This window comes from Hetaerina americana, unplaced genomic scaffold (assembly GCF_022747635.1).
Source record: "Hetaerina americana unplaced genomic scaffold, ioHetAmer1.1.p SCAF_2, whole genome shotgun sequence".
In the NCBI taxonomy this organism is placed as follows: domain Eukaryota; kingdom Metazoa; phylum Arthropoda; class Insecta; order Odonata; family Calopterygidae; genus Hetaerina; species Hetaerina americana.
Genome location: NW_027286763.1, coordinates 70,629,161 through 70,655,113, shown reverse-complemented (window position 1 = coordinate 70,655,113; position 25,953 = coordinate 70,629,161).

Here is a 25,953-nt window from a genome sequence, read left to right as displayed (position 1 = left end):
ACAGCTCGAGAGATAGGTATTGCTTTTCGAAACTCTTTAGCCCAAAACCTCAAGAAATTATAATGAGTTATTTCGAGGATAGTGGCGTGTTCCCATTTGCACTACTCTCTTTTTTTGCTGTAGACAAAATCAAATACTTGAACATCGTTACAAGCAAACCAACATGCATAATAATGGCAACATTTTTCAATTTCGAAGCTTGCCCATGAAATTCATTGCCTTGTTTCAACTTTAAAGATTAAGATATTTTATCATGCCTGTCTGATAGCGTTTCAGACTTCCTATCAAACCTAGATTGTAAACAATAATAATACAAGTACGATTCTGGTCTCTAGTTTTGTGTATAACGTTTTTGGTTTGTTCATGTTTACACAATTCATTAGAAGTGCATTCACGCAATTTCAATGTTTTGAATCTAACTCGGAATGATAATGTTGAGGTATACAACATCACAGTTTTTATTTCTTCGGCAACTTTGGGATTACTATATTTCCTTATGTATCTCACTGATGATGATTGCTCAAATGGAATTCGGCGCGGAAATGCAGCCGAGTGATATTTTTTTCTCATATCACTATCATTTAGTCTTTTGTCACAAAATTAATTGTGAAAACTTTCCCCATGATCGACCTTTAACGAGATTTGTTATGTGTGGGCACGCACAGAACGTTTGGCCATTCAAGTGCCTTGAATCGGTTTGTAACGAGTTAATTAAATTTATCTTTCGTTTTAGCGAAATTTAGGTATTTCAAGCAAGATAGAAAATTGAAATAGGCAATTTGTAGGAAAGGTCGGGTATATTACTAGTATGATATTTTTATGTCCTTAAGGTTCCAAATAAGTGGATGGGAACTAAAATTTCTGTGCTTACTGAAATACCCACCATGTACCTGGATTATCTCCTCCTATTATGAATGTTGCTGTAAACATTCCACCTAGAGTCATTCTCACCCAGATCCCATTGTCTTAAAAGACCAGTAGAGGTTTAAAATATATTTTAAACCTACTTGAAGGAACTTTTTCCTATACATTTTAATTTTATAAGTTCATGGATTCATTAACTTCCATGTGATTCTTTCAAGGCAATTTTGTGTACACTAATTTCAATTTGTATTCAATGAGATCTTTATATTGCATTTCTGTTAACACTGGGATCAGTAGCACAGAATATTATTGAAGTATGTTCCATAAAGTAAGAGAAAGGAAATGATATAGTAGTTTGAAAGATAAACTGTCTTTAAAGCCTATTATTAACATACAATGATACGGTTAGTTCAACTACAGAATCAGGCACTTCTATTCCTATTCTCCTATTAAAAAATGATCTAATAATTGTGGTCAATGGTTGCAATTCTTGATCATGTTACTCTACTTTAACAAATCAATTATCAAGTCATTTATCCATTGTTATTTTCTAAATTTTATGAAAAATCATTTGTCAAAATTTTCCTCACAGCATCTGTAACATCTCACAAATTTTTCTTAAATAATCCTGAAAGAAGGAAAATGACACCTTAAAAGAAACTTTGAAAATATGACAATCTTAGGAAATACTCTGGTGTTACAAAAACCTTTCTCTTGATCTAAATAAAAGATCTTACTTAACAGTACACACCCCTGGTTTTATGTAGAATAGAGGAAAGTTTCAAGCATAACATGGTATTAAACTTCAATTACATCATTCTAAATGTGGTTTGCCCCAGTTTTCCATGCCTCTAATTATAAAAACTCTTTGAAGTGAGTCTTAGTTATCGGCTTCACCTAAGAATGCTGAACAAAGTGGCAATCAGGATAGCAATCATATTTTTCATTTACGCTTGCCCCAAATGAAATCATTGACAAATAATACCCAAACACTTTACTTTGGAAACCATGAAAGTGACTGGTAATTACTATTTGTCAGCATGGCCACAATTTTTGAAGCGAAAACTTCTAATGCGAGGTCCGCTTCTCTCGCTTTTCTAGATGGCGAGTGATTTGGTGAGAGATGCGTGATGTCACGTCATGCGGCTGGTTATTATTGTTGTGCATCTAATTGGCATTAAGATGGGTTCACTTACAATGTTATTATTTTCAAACCCCACCTATTCCCATCTTCAAGGGTGTTAACTAGCAGTGGGGGTTGTTAGTCCCCCCCTACTTCCCACTTTCCCTTCAAATTTTTGGGTCAGAAAAGCGCTAACTCAAAACTATAAAAGAGATACAGCTCATTCTTCTTAAAGACGCCAATTGTGGTGACATGCATATCAGCTATATCAACAAATACTAGTAATCTACAGGTTTCCCTGCCTGTTATTATTGTTTTGTTGTGTTTATATTTGACATTAAAATCAATGGAACTGCTTTCAATACCCACATTTGTGGATTGTGTTTTGTGCTTGCACATGACTGGGTTTATTTTGGGTTGTGTAAATTACAATTTTTATGTATATACTTTACATTAGAATCCATGGACTTGCTTTCAATATCATTACTGTTTTTCAAGTTTTCACTTCTGTTGGCAGTACCCGAGACTGCCACATTTTTTAGACAAAGGAAGCTAAATGATGTAATTCATAAAGTTAATAAAAAAGAAAAACTAAATAACAGTAGATAAAATGTGTCAAATGGTTTGCATTATGATTTTCTTTTTTATAAATGGAGAATAAACAAAAATCCATTACAAGTGTACTGAACAGGGTCTGATGGGAAAAATTTGGCCTTCTATGAATAAAAATTTCGCCTAGTGGAGGGTAAATTCCAAAGAAACTGCATGAGATGCAGCAACAGTAACTTTAATTGGAGTCATCCGCTAGTAGGCATTTCAATGCAATAATTTCAGAGTATGAAAGTCATTCACCTTATCCCGGTCTAGGCAAATGATTTTTACACTCTGATTTTATTGCATTATGGGGGGTAATTAATGTTATTGGAAAAAAAGTGGATCAACTATTTACAAGTAGACCAAACATCATGTGAAAATAATTTTAAAACTGGCATTCTGACAGTACAAAGATTCTCTCAGCCTGAGGCAATATGGTGAATAATGCTGCAAACTTTAACTGCTTTGCCAACTTATTGAAACCAACAGATTGCATGAAGATTCTCTCATAATGAGCCTTAAACATTCCAAATCTCTTTATGTATGTCTAAGAGGGGCCTGTGGTCTACACACTAACTGGCTCCTTGGCTCTTCCTAGGGGCAACCAAAGGTGAAAAAAACATTTAAACATTGGCTGCCAGTATATTTTAAAACTACTGTTCCATCTGATAAGTAGATCATGAATAAAATGGCTACTGACAGTTTAAAAAATAAATATTACTGGATAATGAAAAATGTAAGTTGAGGATACACATACACTTTTATGATAGCTTATATATACGTGGCACTATTGCTTGAACTCCTAAATGAGAAAAATGATTTGATCAGAATTAGCTATCTTACAAAATTTTACAAGTGAATATTTGCGCCTACCATATCTGCATTGCAATTTTTAAAATGTAAATGAATCTGCAATTAGATATGCATTCTTGTTTCAGTATTAATTGAAAAAAGAGAAATAATTTATCAACAGTCAGCTGTTTGCGTTTTACTGTAAAACTAACTATACTAATTTGTCCTTTGATCACAAATTCCTCCTATTTTGTACTAAAGACAAATTAGAAAGCACACTCACCACCATGAAAGTTAGAACTTTGCATTTGATTACATAATTCAATTAAGCTTGCAATCCGAACATATAGGGAAGCAGATGGAGAATGGACATATAGATACATATTTTAGGGTTGTGGGAGGTGAGAAGGAAAAATAACAGGAGCATAACATTGAGTAGATCTAGAGTAATAGTGGAGGGAAAAAGGAGCCAGCTAGGGATTGCAGTAATATCAAACGAATAGGTAGGAAATAGCAGAGTAAACATAAAGAAGGTGAGTGATAGAATATTATTAGTAGGAATAAAAGCTAAACCAATGAATTTGATCATTGTTCAGGTTCACCACCAAAAAGTATGGAGGAAGAAATAAACAATTTTATGATCAACTACAGGAAATGATTGTGTGTGTCCCCAAGAGGAAAAATTTGTTTGTTATGGTAGTTAGGGATGCCGTGGTAGGTGGAAGGGGATATGGGCGTGAGGTAGGGTACTACAGTTGAGGAACAAAGAATTATCACAGGGGGAAGCACATAGTTTTACAAGAGAAATAGTTTAATCAAAAGAAACACGATTTAAATACCACAACAGACTATTCTTGGGAAAGTCTAAAGTATTCTCTGGAAAGGTCTAAGAACTCTGAAGTATATCAGTAAGTGCTCTATAGCTAGGCACAGATTTAGGGAATAGTATTCATTCTCGAAGGTGCTGATTTGGATTTAGATGATAATATAAGGTCATATCAGAGTGCAGATTTCTATTTAATTGGACAGAGGAATTAAGTGTAATGGCAAAAGGCAAATACAACAAAGATTAACCAGAACTTTCCATAAGTAAAATGGCAGCTAATTTTTCATGGTTTGACAGGTAAGAAAATAGGAACAATGAAGATATTATGCATGGAAAAAAAATTAGAAAAAGCTCATGCTACAGAATGAGGGAAAAGATACGACTTCTTTGCATACCAGTTCTACTTGACTCTCCAAGCAGATAATTCCATGCCTTTTTTTAAAATCCTACTTATCTATATGCCTTCTTTGTAATATTTTTCATAAATTCCTTCTCTGTAATCCTCTTCATATATGCCTTCCTTTTAATCTTCTTCATATAATCATTCCTTGCGGTTCTCTTCATAGATACCTTATTTGTATTCCTTTGCACATATGGCTTTTTTATTCTTTTCACATATGAAACCTTGAGTGTTCCTATTTGTACATGCCATTTTTACATTAAATTAAGCTTTATTCAACAATCTTGAAATTGAATGTGATACTGCTATGAACCTATTTTTTAAAAGATACACTTATTAAATGTTATTTTACTGAGCGAGGGAACCTCAACCTCAAAACAATGCCGAATTAGGTAAACTGTTTTTCCTGTTCCAGTTTATACTCTTAAACTTCAATGTTTATCTTATCTCACTTTGTATCTTGAAAATTTCACAAAAATTTTCATTTGATTAATTCACATTACATACCTACACATTGATTTCACAAGGTACCAGTTACATTTTTTAATATGGGCAGACTAATAAATATCTTTTCACCTGCCAATCCATTGATGTTATATGTAGATTGCTCCCCTTCTTTTACTCAAAGCCCATCCCATACCTCTCTTACCATTTTCGTCTGCATATATAAATACAAAAAGCCTCCTCCTTTTACATTACATTGAAGCTCTAATAATATGAGGCCTAGAAGTGAATAGTGGTAAAAAATGACATTATGCAGCTTAACAAATACTATGTACAGGATGAATCTGTGATACAATGCAGAAATGCTTTGAAATTAGATATCATCAATGGTTAAATAGCAGTGAAAATGTCATGAGTTTCACCTTTTATCATCAATACTAATATTAATATAAAAAACTATTAACCTTCTTTCCCATGTTATCAATATTTTCAAAATTTGAGACATGAGAAATATTAGATGGTGAGATACTAAATCAGAATTAGCTCACACGTTAAGAATATCAATGGATTCACAGTTTGGTTTCTTACTGCTCAATTGTTCAGTATTACATATTACTTCACTCAATGGATGGTGAGCGATTGGATAAAATTATTACTGAATAGTGTGGCAATTAAAGAGGCTGAGTGAGTGGTAAGGGGTAATTAATGTGTACCTAGGTAACCAGGTGAATAGGGTTCAAGTCAAAATGTTCTAAAGCAATGAAAGCATGTATGATTCCTTCAATGACTAATCCCATGGAATCATTGACAACTTGAAATAAAAAATTAAAATCTCCTTGGAAATAACCATAGATTACCCAGCCAGTTATTCTTTGATATACCCTAAGGAGTATAATTTCATTATTTGTTGCACATAAATCAAGTTTGAGGATGAAGATGGTGTCTTGTAGCAAGAGCCTACAGTGTGGCTATTGCAAAAACCTGTTGACAAGAATGACCAGACCAAGTGGTTTCCAGCGATGTTTGTCTAACTTTTTTTCACTTTAAGTGCACGGGCCAAAATGATTTATTGCTGCAAGATCTAAAAGGAAAGAGATATTTTTTAGAAGTGTTTCAATTGCCAGCTTCGGAAATTTTCATTGTCCAAAATGGTGGTGAATATTGCAATCCTGAAATCTGAGTTAGCTTTTTTAAAAACGACTGCAAGACCTATTTTTGATTCCAAACAAAGGAAGTCCTCTATAGCATCCACCTTCAGTGGTCTTAGCTACAAGGGTGAATACTGTGACTTATGCTGATGTGGCAAAACATGAAACTGGCGATAAAACTTATCAAAAGCATGAGATACAATGCAAGATCATAGTGATAGAAAAAGGCCTCAGGAGGACATATTAGTTATTCACTCCAGTTCTGCCCCTTTGAGAGAAGATAAGAACTCGGTGATAGATGGTTCGAGTATGTCTTTAAGCAGCACTAATGAAAATGATGGGTTTATTAATGAGCATTCACAAAAAAAAGTATGGTAAGCTCATTTTTAGAAAAGCTAAGGATCTCAGTGATTGTCCTTTCAGGAGTACATTAAAGAAGTGCCATATTCACATCTGGAAAGTGCAACCGATGTCTACTTCGGTGAATGATATTCTGTCATTCCTGAAGAGATCTGTGAAAAGTGACCTGGAAGTGGTGAAACTAGAAACAAAGGGTGAATATGCTTCCTTCTGGGTTTCTATGCCAGATTCTTGTAAAGGCTAGTTGTCAAGTTAATTGCTCTGGCCAGAGAATGAGGCTGTCAGGCCGTTCTCTGGCCAGAGCAGTTGAAGAACCCTGAATTGGAGACTTTCCCGCAATCAGCAGCATCCAAGTTGACGATGTTTCTGATCAGACCAAACAAAGTTGTGGAGAGAATTCTAACAAGGATGAATGCAGCAGTGCCATGAATAACATCCTGGACTCCTCCATGAACACAAGAAGTCAAAATGCTGCAGTAATAAATGAGTGGAACTCTGAGTCATTGAAAAATTGTGAAGCTCCAATATCAACCACAGCAACAAGGGCTCACAATGACAATGCTACGGAAAAGTGTTCATTGATTAAGTGTCTTGCCTACTACAAACAGCAATTTCAAAACCTAAGTCCTTCTGACTATGTGGAGACCTTAATATATTTTGTCAAAATGTGAGATGTCTGATAATGAAGCAGTTGTGAAACATGGTGGCTACAATGTATTGTGTGTCAATGAACATTGACCCTCAAAAAATGAAGTAGTTGTGCATAGCCTGTATTTATGCCTTGAAAAGTAATTTAAATTATGCTTTAAAAAGAATTTAGTTTTCCAAGTTTTTTATGAAATTTCCCAGACATTTTTAAACATTGCTTCCCCAAATAAATACTAAACTATAAGCTCACCAAAATTAATCCATGGTATCCTGTATAAGCTAGTCCTTAGTTTTAGTCTATCACCTGTGCATCCAATCCGTATTATTTCATGACCCACTCATTTCAAACCCTATCTCTATCAATTTTACCCCTAAAATTCCTCAAGCTCTCAATTCTCCAACACAATTTAGTTTAAATTAATGCTGGCTCAGGCATACCATATACAGGAATTTGAAGATAGATTTCACATAGCATACGAATCTCTCTTCCCTAAAATAATATCCAAGGATTAAACTTTTACACATATTTTTGCTCCCATGTTCATATTGGGTTTATTTGCATTCACTCATATTGGACATATCACCAATATAATTTCTGCTGGAATTCTCACACTTCCAAATTTCTTTATAAATGCTACTACTTTTATCTTTCACAAGCACAGCGTATGTGTACGAAATGATCCACTTGCTCAAGTATTTTGCTGTTCATAATCACTATAAAAGCATTCTTTATGTTATTCTAATCCAACATGACTACTTTCCTTTTAGATTTCATTCTCTCAGTTACTTCAATTAAGCCACCCAAGATTCCAAAGAGCACTGGGCACTATGCTGAGCTCTCAGGCAGCAACTCTACATTGTGGATATACGAGGAGAACGGGTGCATTTACATTTACGATCCTGACACTGTCCCTGCCTTATCCATTCATCCGTCTGTTACAAATCTATAAATATATTGAACATTCATGGTAACATGCATCCACGTTTGCTAACCATAACATAATATAATCTCATCATAGAGTCTAATCTTGTCCAACTGATATCTTCGTCGATACCCAGGCATTTTCTATGAATTACTAATGCCTATATTGATGAGTAATCAAGTGCTCGTTACCAGTAGAGCATTTCACCTGCTGAACTCTATTTGCTTTCTCTCCGCGGTCATCCCTCATTCCTAAACTGTAGTATCCTACCTCACTCCATCTCTCCTTCCATCCACCAAATTATTCTATTCCACCATAAATATCCAACGTTTCCACATAGGGATACCCACAATTATTCCTTCCAGTTGATCATAACCATAGGCAAAAGGACTTCCTTCCATAGCCTCATGTGTGCATCTCCACGCGCAAGGGGATTAGCAGGAGATGATATCAACCCTCACCTATCAATTCACTCCTAGGGTTGAATATTTTGTTTATTTTTCTTGTCCATGGAGAATGAACTTCAAAAATTTTAATTGATCCCCAATAAAAAACATTTAAAAATATTAAAGGACAAATACTATTGATTCAAACATGATCTTCTGCGAACTATCATTAACCTACACGTCTAAGATTTCACAGGAATCAACGGGAATACTGACTATTAAGAAGGATCTCAGGCTTTCCCGGCGAATAGTATTCAGGAATTTTTCTCGGGTTTCCAACCGGGTCAGGTTTCGGAGTACCGACGTTTCGATGGCTGACTCTGCCATCGTCTTCAGGGTTGAAGTGCAGAGCATGGAAATTGCCGGGTAATTTCCATGCTCTGCACTTCAACCCTGAAGACGATGGCAGAGTCAGCCATCGAAACGTCGGTACTCCGAAACCTGACCCGGTTGGAAACCCGAGAAAAATTCCTGAATACTGACTATTAAGGTTTCTACCAGTCTTCAAATCTTAAAAAGTTTGAGATTGTGCATAAAATTATGCACTGAATTATTTTTCTAATTATGAAACATAATTGGAATGAGAGAAAGAAACAAAATGTTTGTCTTCTTGATGGTGCTTGCTGCAAAGAAACATTCACTCATTCGACCGCATGTCTCGAGAGAGAGAAACCGATAAAGGTGAGACTTCACTCTCCGAGACGGTTTTTATTTGCCCGTTCGGGCGGTCAATTAAAAATTTCGGGAGAGAGAGAGATGGATTTAACTCCATCCCAAAATCTAACGTCCTGTTCTTGTATCCAAAGTATCCTATTATGGTTGAGTCAAAAATATACTGCAACCACGAAATACACTTTCAACATTATTGAGCTACTTTATGCACTACTGGAGGATTGAGATGCGGGGGCTAACGTACTGGCTTCCAACCCTGAGGGCGCGGGTTCGAATCCCGGCGGTGTTGAATATTTTTCAGTGGTACCTCGATCCCTACTTGAGGTGCTTAGTGGAGGGCACTTTAAGTGAGTACGCCGTCCGTCGGATGGGACGTTAAAATTCCGCGGACCCCTTGGCGCGTTTCGTAAAGAGTAGGCTAATGCCGACGCCGGGTTTCTCTCCACCCTTCATCCTTTCCTGTCCATTCCTTATGGCGCAAATGACCTTAGCTGTGGGTCGCCTCCCCTAAAAACTACTTCTACTTTATGCACTACTTCTACTCAGTCCAGCTACAAACAAAGGCGTTAAAAGTATCGGAAATGCCATCATCAAATTGCATTTCTTCAAGGTTTATTGTTTAAAAAATGTCCTCTATTTGTGATGAAACAGAGCTTCCCATTTCGGTTTTTATAGAAATCGGCATCGAAAATCCAAGATTCAATAAATACTCTAATGGCAGTTGGGGACTACCACGAAAGGAATTATGGATTAACGGTGAAGAAAAAAACATGTCGTCCTCACGAAAAATTGATATAATGTACCCAATTATCTCCGAGTTTTAGTTTTAATAGCTTTAACATAGCGTTACCTACCCACCTTTATTTTAATTATATCAATTATTTTTTTTGAATTAACCACTAAAATCCCTTAGTTTAAAAAATTGGTGCCTCAAAATAAATTTTGGAGCAGGTTTCAAAAAGGAATAAGAGCCACAGAGTGCTTCTAAACTGTATATTCACTGCATATTTGCTAACAAAATGCGTATTGATGGGTATTACATAATATACAATAAACCTAAACTCACCCCGCAAATCTTAAATATTTTTCTATGGCATCCAATTTCTACCGCTTGCAATCTTCCCTAGCCTTGTTGAAGCTATCAACCATGTCATACATTAAATTGTTCCCGGCTCAACTTCGTGGAAGTTCATGTTCATTAAAAGAAAAACAATGTATCTTTCCACTGTTCTTTATTTACGCACAAGTTTTTGCAAACGAACGATCCGCACTCTTAAAAGGCTGGGAGCCAACTGCCACTGGCCTCCAGCCTTTCCTGGAACTCCACTCCCTCGAACCCAGCCAGAGAAACCGCCGCCCGTCCGTCCGTCTATCCGGGAAAAAATAAGTCCTACTACCTTTGGCACAGACCTTGTCTGTACATACATTGTCTGTACATACTTTGTCAGTGCTATTGCGTCTCCAGCTCACTGCAGACTTTTATACATGTATAATTCAAATCATTACAAGGAAGATTTATTTTGTTAAATATTAACTTCCCCAGGGGCACGTGACAAATTTCATCCAGTTAACCGTGGTTCCTTCTCAAATTTTACTCTAATGCTTCCTCCCTTCTGCTTAAGTACATTAATTCGATTGTTCTGTATTTCGATGGATATTATCCCTGATTCACTCATTAGATTTACAATTATTTATCCAGCGCTGATAACATACTAAAATAAATACTGTCGCTCCGTAAAACACCATGTCATTTTGCCCATGCTTTCTCTCCTCCTCTTCTCCTTATCGAACATTATCCTCTTTATTCTATGTCGTATGCAAAATAAATTCGGTTAGCTTCGCTGATTGAGAAGGCCAGGCACCCTTAACCTTTTCATCTTCTTGACTCGTCTCTTCTTAATGAGCATCATTCACGGCTTAAGTCGGAATTGACGAATGATTCGACCGGCTGGCGTATAGCGGGTCATCATCCAGAATTGGAGTTTAGCTACGAGTGTGCTCGACAAATGAAAGGTTATAGGGTAACTGCAATGGTACTTTTCCCTTAGTATTTAAAAATAAATTTATTAAATACGTAAGTTTATCAGAAGAATAACCTAACTTTTTTCATTGTTTTTCGAGTAAAGAGCGCCCTCCCACACGTTTTACCTTAGAGTCACAACGAATCTATATAGCCCTCATGACTCATTAATGAATTGTAGATTTCACTGCTCTACGTATATCTGCTAAGTGACTTCATGTTTTTATAAAGCCATACAATAATCTACTTTCTTTGAGTATGCAAGTAATTCATATCAGTTGCATCACAATGGATGGTATTATTCTCTTGTTCACCTTATCTAAAAGTATTTGTATCACTTGTATTATTACTTGTATTACTTACTTCATCAAGATTCACTCGGGTTGCAAAAGTATGTTGGATTTTCGTATTGTATTCTCTATGAGGAGTCTGCAAGGAGTCTATGAATAAAACAACAAACCCCATTTTTTTTCCTATTTAGACTCATCATACGATTCCTGTTTACACTCATCAAACATCGTATAATGTTCATGGGTGATGGGAATAAAATAATTTTACATTCCCTTTGCTCATGTATTCCTACCAGTCCCTGCTCCTATTTCATCCACCTGACGCGAATCGATAGCATTAAAAATATCTGTTAAAAGTAACTGGAAAGAATTTATCAAATGAAGTACTCCTAGAGCCAGGAGGTGCTGGGTTTATGGATAATTTTTATGGCTTAGTCTATTATACCTGATGGATTTTTTACTGACATTCTATACTTCATTTGATTCCAATGGAACCTTGTGTAGCTTCAATGTAGCTTATTTAAAAACCTTCATATACTGTCAAGCTGCTACCAATTGTTCAGAAGCTTGGAAGACCTACTTTATTCTCTGTTCTATGACACCCTCCACATGGACTTCAACCGCGACGTGGTGAAAGGGTTTGTGCGTACTGATGACCTCTAGAGCTGTGCTGAAGTGAGCAACGACATTTATTCCAGGTAGGGTAATCCATGTCATATATGTCGGAAGGCCAAATGAAAGGTAGTCCTCGCACTACCTGTTCCTAAAGAGGCGGCTGCAAAATCGTCTGATTCCAATGGAGCGACTACTTGAGTGATGTTGTCACCTTAAAACCAGAAAGGAAATGGGAAACCACCTCAATTATTTGTCCCATGTCCATTTATAGATCTAAATTAATAGTTGTACCATTGAATAGGCTGTATCCACCCAACACCTATCTTAAACAGTACATTACCAATAATAATATTAGAACAGCTGTTACTGTACAGGTATCCATCAGAAACAGAAACCTGTACCTATCAAACACTTAAGGGCCCATTTAAGGAATGATCTTCAATGCATTGAGATATTCAATTTGGCAAGCGTGAAATTGTGCTATATTTGTGTTAATAATACATAATCTGCGGATATAATCCGCTGCAACAAAGATTATCTTGCTTCCACAGGTATACTTGAGTGCCCTGAAGGGGAGGATACAAAATACTTGTGAGTGGGAAGCGACCATCTGGCGTAACATTCAATGCATGAGGTCAATAAATATTTCGCATCTTTATTTTATCATAGCGTTTTCGGTAAATTCCTTTAGTTCTAATCTTTAATAAAATACCAGTTTCACTCACCTGGAACTCCGTACCGGGAGTAGTCAGGTTGTTTTGTTGCTGAATTATTTTATTGAAGAACTTTTGAATTCTGGTTATAGTTTCATCCGACTGATGTAATTCCATGATCATTGAATAGATCTCGTTGAGATCGATATTATTTGTCTCCCTTCGTCTATATCGAGACCACAAAAGTCGATAATAGGTTTATAATTTACATAGAAATTGAAAAAATTCACTATTTTGACCCTAGCTCTTCGCCTCCAAGATTTAGCAAAAATAGTGCAACGGGTTATTAGAGTGAGCACCGTTGCGCATGGAATGATATAGTAAGTTCCGCGGCTACAGCATGGGTGGGTTGGGTGAGCATAAAGGCCACTTTGATGGACAAACATGCAAACGGACAATTCAATTTTAATAATATTTAATTTCTAAAAAAACTACTCATACTGGGAGGCGAGGGATCTTTGTAGCAAAGAAGTTGAAAAAAGCTATTAACATGCAGTCTATTTTAAGTTCACTTACGACATTTTCAAGAAAATGTTTTTTGAACTTCAAATTTTAAAACATTTTTCCCCTTCCTTTATCTAAGGGGACGGAGAGCACGATCCTTCCCCATTCAACTCCCCCAACCTTTATCCGCCGCGGGAACCCTGTGGAGGTCCTAATCTGTCAGCCCGCGTAATGTGCCAAAGCACCGGTAATTTGTCTTTGGCTTTTGTTCGGCCCGACTTGTCCTCGTCGGGAGAGCGACGCGCAAGGAGGGCAGCACGGTCTACGCAGAGATGCGTAATGAGGATCGGGGTAGCATGGCTCATCCCCCAGGTGACGGCAAACGACAATAATAGCCGAGGCCGCATGTCAAAGGCGCGCCTCGGGAGAAGGAGGGGTGGGCCCTTAACTTCTCCTCTCCTCCCACGAAAGGAGGAGACTTGCTCAACTAACTTCCGCCCGGAGCAGGGCTCTCCAGAGGACGAATTTCACGGGGGATCTCTCCGCCGCAGTGACTCCCTCGCCCTTCTCCCTCTTGGGAGGGTTGGGAAGAGAAGCGCCGACGGGGTGGTGGGCAAAGGGATGGATAGGAAGGAGGAGCCTTTCACTCGACGCGCGCGCGGAACCACTTTGCGACGCACGGGGAAGTCGAGATTTCACTCGGGCAAATTGGGAGCCGTGAGCGACTCACCGCCGAGAATTCTCTTCCCCCTCCATAAATGGAATTTGCACCGTGTGAAAGGAGACATGGGGGCGCAACCCTCTGCTGCCCCCCGGCTCATACTCCCTCCCCCTCCTTCCTTGGGAGAGAAGTGAGGGAAGGGTGGTGTGGTGCGAGTCCTCATTACCGGGTGCAAGGAAGGCCAGGTTTCGAGACGAGGCATCTCCATAACCCTTTCACTCCCACCAGCTCCTTGGTCTCCCCTCCTCGCCTCCCTTTCATCTACCGGCCCAACCTCCTAACACCACTCCCACTCATCTCCTTCCCGCCCTTGTGGGTCCATCCCTTCTTACTTAGCCCACATTTTCTCTTAAATCTAACTTCTTCCACTCTCCACTAACTCTTCTGTCGAGGTTTTGGTGCGCCATTTTTTCCACTGACTCTCCCCTTTCTTACTCTGCCCTCCCCCCCTAGTTATGCCTTGCAACCGCGCGACAGCCACCGAGGCCTAATAGTTATTTTGTATATGGCTATGCGGAGGATTACTACATATTCACTCTCGTCAAATACTACGTCACGTCCGCCTCTCTAATTTCATCCGCAGTTTTTCGAGTTTGTGTCAGTACTGTCCAGGAAACTGGAAACTTTTTGGAATACGTGGGTGTCGAGATTATTTGCTTCTTATATATTTTTTAGCTTGTGTCATACACAGTTATGATAAAATCGAACCTAAGCACCCGTGTGTATTTACTTGAAGAGAAAACTTCGATGATAAATCAGCTACCGCAAGACATAAATGGACATGTATGTGCATATATATGTACGAGTATTTTTGTATATGAGCTAATCTATGTTCAAATGCACGCAATAACTAATAGCCGTGCATGTATGACTGCTTTGCCGTACCACACCCGCCACGCGCGCTTGTAGCGGCTTGGGGAGTATTTTGAGGCTGTATCCAGATGAATGAAATGTGATGTATGTGATGAAATATTTACTTGCGCCTTCGGTGTGATGTCACGCTTTTCATTTGGCACTGACCTCCGCTCAATTCTAGCTTTGATGAACGAACGCCATGACGCTCGTTCATTCATATTGAATCATTTCTTAAGGATGTGATGGCCGAGAGATGCACCGAAGGGTCATTACAAAATTTCCTGAAATTTTCATTGCATTTGGAACAAAACGCCAAAATATTACTATGCAATATGAAATTTCGCAATGAACAAAAATAAATCACAATTCTGGCGTCAATGTTTAATAATCATCATCAGTTGAATTATGAACATGAAAACCCTCCTATATAGCAAAGTGAGGGGGAAAGAAGTGGAGGGTGGAAGGGAAATTTGAGGGGAGAGGTATGGGTAAGAGCAGGGAAGATGAAATCCGAGGGAAATAAAAGGATCAGTATGCAAACATTATTTTATTACGGAAACATCACGATACTGAAATCTATTCAAAATCTCTAGCTGTTCTAGAGGGCCAAGCTTACATTGGTTATTACTATATTTTTAGAAATTAACATGTGGATAAATACTTAGCCCGTCCGTGAAAAGGTATTTAGCAAAATTACTTAAATGTTCACAATTATTTCTCAAGGCATCAAAACTTTCTTTTGTCACTTGCTAAAATTTCTGGTTATTGGTACATGACAAGTATTTTGGTGATTGTTACATTTTAATATATAAACACTACTTCTCTCCCTGGATTCAGTGCAACACTGTAAATTTCTCAAAAATGTTTTATAAATTTACCGGTCTCTTGAAAAAAGTATACTTATAACTAATTTTTAGAATTCTACTCACAATATTGTACGAAATACTTCGTTTAATACTTGTGGCATATGGAACGGAATACCTATTTTCCCTCTGTTCTGTGGTACATTATCCAGAATAAAAATGTTAAATGCTTATTTTTCTTTTTAAAATTAATTTATCAAACCAAGAGAATAATCTCTAGGAAATGCTATCGTATTACCATTTATGCCTTTTCATTATTTTAATATTCGGACAACGGTACAGCAAGTGATTCATCGAAACTTTTGGCCATTAATTAAATGGTTTCTCATTAATTCTTGACCTTACGTCCTCCATCACATGCTTCCCGTCGTTCATATACAGTTTTAACCCTTCTCTTCGGTATTTCATTACGTGAGGGTCTTTAGTGATCTTTTCGTCCTCACGATTTCCTGTTTCTTTCTGTGTTTTCCAAAGGCCTCTCCTATCAGTTCACCCCTCCTCAAGGCAATGCTCAATTTGTCGTACGGGATGGTTTACTGTTCACTCGTGATAGGTATTTTAATTTCGCGATTCTTCGGCAGCAACGTAATTGTATCATTTCCAATATCCTCTTCTCTGCATTTGTTCTTGCCCATTTCGCGGAAGACAGGAGAAATGTTGCCATACATGAATTTATGAAGTTAAGTTAAGGAAAAAATGTTTAGTATAGTTCAATTTTTTCATGAAGTTCAATATGAATCCATTCATCTAATAAAAAGGTTCGGCCACTTCATTTAGCTTAAGGTATTAACCAATGAAATTCATTCTTGAAAATATTTTGGTTGACAATCTGATTTTTTTGTAACAGCATTTCACTATCAGCCATTAAACGGAGGATGGGCTTCATTTATCTTCATGCCACTTCCACCATTTCTTTGTAACTCCCTTCATCCTTTTTCAATTATCTGCTTGATGTTTCTGCTTTAATTGTCTGCTTTTAATTCTTAGCCGTCCTCACCAAGGCTTCGAATCCATTCTTTTCTTTATATTGCCTCAAAGAGATGTATGGATGATTTTATGTGGAACGATGTTGTCTCTTCATAATGAAAGTGATTTTAACAGTTAAATTGCTCTCTCAACTCTTCGTTGGATTTATTTTTAAGTGATTCGACCGGTCCATTTAATCTAAATGATTCGCCTGCAAAAACGCACGTGGTCACACACATCTCCTAATTGAGGAAGATTTTGTTGAAAATTTAGAGAAAGGTTGGAGAGTGGAATAAGTTACTGATCACTTGCTTGTGCAAACTATTGAATAATTGCATGCCAATGGGGAGTTAGCGACTGTGGTGATGCATGGATCATCGATTCGCTCACCAGCAAGTACTTGAGGAATTCATGGATATGCGAAAATCTTTACTGTGCATTAGGCGATTTGAATAGAGCAAGCCACTGGGTAGACAGAAGAAGTTCTTAAATGTTTCAAGAGAATAATACGTGAATCATAAAAAATTAGTATTGTTGAAGCGATGCATTAAAATATTAAGAAGAATAGAATGTACGACTGACTGAGACCTCGAGTGACCGGCATCTGAGCTGTTAGACGTTTTCACAGGGAAAAGTGTGTAAGAGAGATGTTCAATTGACAACGCAAAAGTGCTTGCTCTTCTATAATTCGACGATGTGGTGTCACGTTCCAAGAGGTTAAGAGTTTAACAGAGGGTCGCAGATAATTTGGTAAAGGCGGGAGAAAACAATGGCATTTCGAGTAAGCTGGAAGCGAAAGAAACTAATGAAATTCGATGTCGAGAGTGGTAAAAATGATTGCGTAGTGGATGTGAACGATGAAATAATTAATAATTTGGCATGATGCTTATGAGTTATGGCCAAATAAATAAAAAGATTAAAATGCGCACAAATGCTGACAGAAAGGAGTAAATAAAATATAAATGACTTGATTAATTGCACCAAGGAAACATTTTTGCGTGGAAGCGAATCGTTGTTATACATATCAACTAAATGTAATGGTTAGGGGATATTTGAGGTATTGTTAGTAAAACGAACAGGCAATATTGGGTGGGGAATGAGCATGTGATGAATGTTGATTTAATTCACCGATAATATGTAGATGGGTGTGAAAGGAGTGTGCTGCACTGGGCTGGCCATGCTGAGAGAATGGATGCAAGTCGAATTGCCAAACATACGATACGTGTACATGAGAGACGGCTGAGTGGTTTGAAATTAAGAGGTAGATGGAGGGTGCCAAGGGTTAATGTGTTCGAAGTGACCGTGGTAGTAAAGCTAGGGACATAAGAGGTCTTAGGAAGTGAAGAGAATTTATTTATCAACCTATGAATCGGCAAAGATACAAAAGTACGTAAATTATAATTATAAATAAATAAAATTATCCAAAGTTTCAGATTTTTCATAGTGATATGTTTTAAACAGGTAAAAGAAGTAACTTTTACATTTGAAATCAGTTTTCTTTGGCTTTGCCCCGAAAGGAAACAGCTTGAAGTGTATGCATGAATGCAATTACACACCTCCTCCCTAGTTAGCTGATATAAATATTATTTAAAACTTCAGAGGCAAGATATAATCCTCCTTCGGTCACTTCTGGTTGATTTTACTGCACCCGTGTTACAAACTGCTGTGTTTCCTGCTGGTTGTCAATAGGGATGCGTCATTCATTCTATCCTCTTCGTCGATCTCCCGGCTTCCTCTAGTTCCCCAATCTCCATCTTAATATGTCTTTGTATGTAATTCACTCATCTCCCTCGTCACGGCTCATCCCTGTTCCCCCGATCCCCCGTGTCCCTCTTGCCACCCGCATCATTTTCTTCATCTCCCCTCGTTAGAGGACACACTCACATGAGCGGGCGGATTCCCGCGACGCCGCTAATTGACACGAAGGGACTAAAACTTCAAAGGGCCGCCTACAGATGGCAGCACGATGCTTCAAGTCGTCCTTTTGATTGTGCTGTCGTCCGCGTTTGGCGGCTCGCTTTCGGAAGGAAGGACGAAGATCCAACCATCTCACTCGTCTGCACAAATGGGGGGGAGGGGTTGGGGGCTTATAGCGGCGGAAAAAACCCTGCGGCTTTATCAGGGGACAAAACCCGATTGCGCCCGAGGCGTTTGATCGAGATCGGTGGAGAACTATTATCGGGAGCAATTGCTACGGTATTTTGCGTTCAAATAGGGTTCTAAAGCGCCCTGCACTCATCCCATCTAATGGAAATGAGGCAAAGCTGTACGTTTTCGGTATGACGCCGGTAATACTAGGCAGTCGTTGGTAATTACTTGCGTCCAATACATCGTGCTTCCTTTCAGCAGTTCCTCAGTATCTAGTGTCTACCTACTTTTATTTGTCCGGAGGCTTTGTGGACGTTGATACATAAACAACTTACATGCTATACGTAAATGTATATGAGTAATATAAATAGGTATATGCTTTCATATGATCAAACTAATATTTATGTAGAGGTGACATGTTTGTGATTGGTTGGTGGCCTAACACCCCCCGCCACACACCCCTTGGGGTATTGTGTAGATTTATATATGTATGTATTTGATTTCTTTTGCGAATAAAATTTCTATCAAACATAGTTACACTTTTATGTAGTTTCTTTAATTAATATAAGGATAGTTTTCCGTTGCAAAACGAGGAATATCTACCTTCAACTACAACTATATTCGACAATATATATTCTTGGCGGTAAAGTGTAGAATCAAATAAACTTGCATGGAAAGGATAATAAGAAATTTCATGGTTAGCTAAAATTAGTTGATAATGCGATCAATATATTCGCAATCGACCGGTCATCACTCGGATCAAAGATTACAAAGAATGAATAAATAGCACCAACTAATTTAATGAGAAGATTAAGAAATTAATAATTTGAGGTTTTGTTAGTCTTTTGGAAAACGAAAAAATCTATTTTATTTGTAATTTGCATATTCCTGTACCTCCGGAATCTGTATGCTGACGTCTCTGGCGCTTCCGGCTAAATCGTGCGGTTTTCGGACTTTATAAGCGTTCTAGGAAACCGCTAGCAGTTCAGAAAATAATCTAGTTTCCTTACCCTGATTGTATGTATATCACATGCCGTGGAACCCAGCACCTCTGCTTAATATTCCTTCCCATCAATCCGACCTTAGGTTTGTGGGCTGTTGTTTCAATGGGTTTTGATGCACAAACGTGATGATGTCCGCTATTTTATCATTTCCATTTCATCAAACATGTCAAGCGTATCTGTTCGGATTGGATCAGAGACAACGTAAACGTCTCCGTACTTTTCGGATCAGGTTTGGTCCGAATGGACAATTTTTGCAGCGGCGACAGCATTTAGAATATATATTTTATTTCCCTTAAGCCGGAAAGCGGTCGAATAATCGAATACTAGGGCGAGATTATTCCGCTCCGGAGAGAAAGGGATCGGTTCTGTTCCTTCCCCGATCGCTCCGAAGTTAACAGATGGAGGAGGAAGAAGGAGAGGTGGGCCGTAGTGGACAGGGCCAACGGCAGAGGCCCTGGGGGAGGGAGTGGGCGGCGGAGAGAGGAGATAAGAAGGGGCCGGAGACTTGTGCCACAGTCCATCGAGGAGGTATGCTGGGACAGAATGCCACAGCCGGATTTCTTACTTTATTATTTTCGCGATACGAAAATTAGGCATTTATGACTAACTTAATGGTAATTCCGAACACGGCTGGATAAAGTTAGACACGAGATTGATTGAAATTATTGAATATAAGGTTTTCCCCATTCATCATCTGTTACCAAAAGGATAAAAAAAATTCATTTCATTGCTGATAAATTTGAATGAATGCAGAGGATTGAAATGTGACAATGCAGCAACCGGAAAGAATGTCGCAATGACGATCTCCATTTCACCACTCAAGAGCCACGTAAGTCAATTCGATAAAATGATAGGCTTCCTCAATAGATTTTTAAATTATCATTACTGATAGCCATATTGTTCAAATGGTGGGAGGAAACGGGAAACCTTCTCGTTAGATTTCCTAGATGACGTATACTTATATAGCGTATGACATGATGGCATTCTTCCCGCTAGAATATCCCGGAAGTACGACACTCCACCAATTGAATCTCCGGCCTAAGACAACTGGGAGAAAAATCAGTTGGTGCGGGAAGATAAGGACGAGGAATTTTATGGCTCTGGGAGATAAATTCCAGGACAGATTGGTACAAATACTCATCCTTTCCCCGAACAGTCAGAAATCATAATTGTAAGAAACCGAAGTCACTTTAGAAATATTAAAAACATTGAATTTACAAGTCGGAGCAAAGTTAAACACTTAAAGCTGTTAGGCATAATATCAGGTGCATGTGTATGTAAGATGTAGTTTGAGTATTTGCATGTGTGGGGTGTAAGTGTTCTTGCATGAATGTATGCCATGTTTTCTTTGTGGATGTATGAATTTGTGGTTCTTGCATGTGGTTTTTTTTTCTTTTCTAAATTACGGGTGGTGTCCTAACACCCCCCGCCACACGCCCTTGCGGCGGCTTACGGGGTATTAAGTAGATGTAGATGAATTATTGACAACCAGGAAAATTCGAAGATAGAGATTACTAGGATGGAGATAGATGCATTAAGTGGCAGCGAAGTAAAATAGGCTTCAGCAGAAAGCTTCTGGAGCTACGGCATATAGTGATGTACTCAGGAGACGACCACAAGATTGCAGAAGTGAACATTACGCTGAAGGAGGAGCTGTAAAGAATAGTAAAAGCAGGTTGGCAATTTAATGAGAGGATCCTGATGATTAAGATACGGTGTATAGGTACCCTGAATGTGTATATGCCTTCGCATAGCCACACACAAGAGAAAATAGAAGTATAGGAACAAATGGAAGAAGTCCTCAGCGAAGTGAGAGGAATAGAAAACCTAATCATTACGGATAACTGGAACGCTATGGTTGGAGAAGGCAAAGACGGTAGCAGCTTAGGGCAGTTCGGATTGAGAAAATAGTTCAAAGGAGAGAGACTAATGGAGTTCTGCAACGAGGAAGATATGATAGTAGCAAACACACCCCTCGATACAAAAAGTTAAAGAGGGTATATCATGACATGATATTGAACATGAGAAGCCTTGAAGAAAAACATACCAGAGAAAGGCTCACCACTGCTGTAAACGATGAAGTGGAGAGAGGAAAATAATGCAGTACGAACAGAAGGAAGATAGCAATTGCAAATTAGCAGAAGATTAACTCTCTTGTGAGAGAGCTGATTCCCAGCGATCGCGGATAACTGAGCAGATAAGAGAGTTTATCAAAGAAAAGAGAAAACAAAAACACACCAAGTAATGAAGGGTAGGAGGCCGTATAAAATAAATTAAAAATGAAACAAAGTCATTCGGGGACCAAAGAAGGCGAAGGAAGGGGGAATTTGAAATGCTGTGAAAATCTACAATAACATGAAGAAGGCAAGCACCGCAAGATCATATAAGGTAGAGAAGAGAGAATACGGGAAAGGAGAACGAAATACATCAGCATCAGTGTTAACTAGTGGGGATGTATTGATACAAGATTCAGGCATACGGGTCGGTTGGAGAACTATATTGAAGAACTATATCAAGTGGCAAAAGTATTGAATGATGGTGTAGTGAAAGACGAGGGGGAAGTTGACAAAGGTGACCGAGGCCCTCACACTCAAAATCAAATTTGAGACAATAGTTAAACAATTTTAAGAAAAACAAGGTGTCCGAAAAATATTCTGAGAAACCATTAAGATACTTGAAGGATAAGCTAAGAGTATCCTTTTTGGAATAATTAACAAGAGCTGTGAAAGTGGAAGACCGTCGGAGGACTTCGAGAAGAATATAATGATTGCAATACCAAAGAAAACGAAACTGACAAATGTAAAAACGTCGTAACTTGAGCTTAGTTTCACATGTATCCAAAATGCTAACAAAATAAATCAATTGGCAGGTGTCATCAAAGGTTTTAGAGGTAGAAACGAACATGCTTCTTTTCATAGGTGACATCGCAGTTATAGCAGGAAACAGAGAAAGCCTGCGATTTTCCTTAAACAAAATGGATCAATTTTAACATAAATATAACATGAAAAGGACTTAGAATTAAAAAAATTTCTAATATGCGGAAGAGGAAAGGTTACGGTAGATATTGCACTGGAAAGAAATTTTAGAAAAAAGGGAAGCATTCACCTATTTCAGAATTCTCTCCGTGTGGAAGCAGAAAGAAGTAAGGAATATGTGATGAAAGGGGATGGAAGCAGCTCAGCCGATTTAAATTAAAGAATACCTTAAACCAATATGACGCTTATGATGAAAAGGTAACTCTGATACTCAAATAATGTACGACTGTAAATAAAAGAGAAATTTATGAAAACATTTGTGTAATGTGGCATTGTACAGTTTAGAGAGATGAACTTTGGAAAAAGTAGACCAGAAGAGAATAAAACCTTTAAAAATTGATGTTCTAGGAAATTATTGAAGAATAAATTGGCAGATGAAGTAAGTAATGAAGAAGTTTTAACTCGCATCGAAGAGATAATACCATATGGAGTACCATAGTAAAAAGATGGACCGGACGGGTTGGACACACTTAGAGACTCTACGATTAAAAATTGTAAAGAGTAAAATAGGAGGGAAAATAGATGGGCCATAGGAGGAAAGCCTAGGGACAAATAATTCGGAAAATAAAAAAAATTAGAAAAAAGAGCTACCATAGCATAAGGGAATTGATGTGGACAGGGAAGAACGGTGGGTTGCAGTCAACCAATCTTCAGATTTTTCATGTTGAGCCACATTCATTTTCATCAAATCATAAAGAATGGATTTATTGAATTCCCTTTGAGTAATAATGGACAGTGGAAAAAAGGCATTATGTGCTAGAGAAAGAAAAGAGCTTGTTTATTTTAAACTGTCCTACGCTTCACAACGGTAGTATTTACAAGCATTTAATACTAGCGCTGGTATGGAGCATGAATCTCCATGGATAAGCGACGATAAGCAAAGATTGGGATAGTTGTCCAGGGAAGAATAGAGGCCTTTGAAACATGGTGCTGTAGGGGAATGTGGACTATTAAATGGCCAGATGAAGTGGGGAATGAGGATCTACATACTCAGAGGTGTAGAAGAGGAAATGACCATATCAAGAACTCTATGGTAAAGGAGAACAAGGTGGTTAGGATATATCTCGTGAAAATGGTTAAAATAGAAACATAATAGAAGGGAAAATTTAAGAGAAGACCCAGCGAGTAAGATCAAGGGACAGAAGAGGACAAATTAAGGACGTAAAATAGAGAAGCTATGAGGGGTTGAGGGAATACACACTGAATGAAGAAGAATGGAGGGCTGCAGTAAATCAGTTTTAGGATTGATAGTGATGATGATGGTACTGAGCATTATAGCAAGTTATTGTTTTTATATAAATGGCATATCGACAATTTAGTAACAAATATCAACAGGAGATTTTAACAATATAAATTACACACGGTTTGTGTACCATTTTTATGACGGCGCACAGGTATATGGGAGGTATTTTTGTGAAAAATACTCATTCCTTTGATCCTCCTTATCTTGATATTTGGATTAATCTTCGATGAAATATCTTCCTGCCAGCAAAGATGACATCCCCCGAACTAATATACCTGTATTTCAAATTTTTTCATCTACCATATAATGAATTTTTGCCTAAGCTTCATAATCGGTTTCCCATTTTGTCACAATTAAGTCTGTTAAAGTATTTCTTCTCTTTTTACCACTAATCTCCTCTCAGCAGTCTTTAAGACCTGATACTTATCCATCTTTATTGCTTCAGATCCATATAGCGCCACATTTCATGTTAAAGTTTTTATTTATCTATTTCTTACATCTTTACTTAGCGCGCCTGTTATCGATTCTATTGTTGCAAATGCTTATTTCGCCAACGCAATTTTTTCGAAATACTCCCACTACTACGCATATTTTTCTCTTAACTGCTGTCCAAATACGTAATCTGTTCCACCTGCTCTAACTAATTACCTCCTACTTTAATGCCTGCTTTTGCTTGCCTACTTCTGAATAATCTTCAACACTCGTTTTCTTTTGGTTAATCTTCATTATATACTTATCGTATTCCTCCTGCAAATGACTCAACAATAATTTCAATCCCTGCATTTTTTCCCTTTTTTTAATGAAGTACTTGTCTAAAAATATTTCAATTAAAAATTATTTTTGAAGACAATGGAAATGGGATATGGTTTTGGTATTACTGAAAATAGTTTCCTCCCAATATATTATTTCTCTCTTCCAATATGCCACACTATTTCCATGGAACCATTATTCGCCAGAAATAGTTGGAAAATTAGTGGTCAAATCAACCATACCAATGAAGGGAAATTAATTTATCAGCGTTTGAAACAGAGGAATAATTCAAGCGAAACAAAGTTTTGTTCCAGCTGCAATAGTTCTGCAACATGCAAGTAATGACCACATCTTTAAAATAAAAATAAGAACGCAAAAAACAAATAAAAAAATATTTTTTTAAACAGAACTTTTGTTGAATGGAACCAGCTACCTCTGGAGGTTTGTTTGAGCCCTTTCCATCCAATTTCAGGAGTTTTAAGAATAAGTTAAGCGGCCACTGAGTGATTAACTTCATTGATCAGTGATTATTATACTATTTTATTTATTAATATATTGTATTCGTGTGATGTGGACGGCGTGAGTAGTTGCATTGCAAAAGTGAATGATTTGTTAACGGTGCGTGATTTTGAACGGTATATGAAATTGAAGAGTGCGTGATTATGGACGGAGTGTGGCGATGGACGGAGCGTTGTAGGTATGGTGTGACCCTAGCCCTTGTGTGATGGTAAAGGTGCGGTTGGCAATCTTAAAGTGTCATTGTACATAAGAGCATTTTGTCTCATATCTGTTCTTCATGTGTATGTATATATGTGCATTGTAGGAATAATCGTTGACCAAACTTGACCGTTACCACAAGGACAATTGTTTAATTGAAACGAGATTTATATAAATAATAATGATGAATGATAATAAAAAAATATTTAGTTAATAGCCAACTATAATATCTACAACTCAACTTGACGTGCATGTGATATTTAATAATCGTTTCTATAATTGTTAGCAACACAATTCAGTAATCATGCGAAAGTAAAATGAAATTTCACCGGGTAGTGCAAAAGAAAAAAATTTCAGCCTCCCTTTAAATACGCAAGTGGGTCTGATAA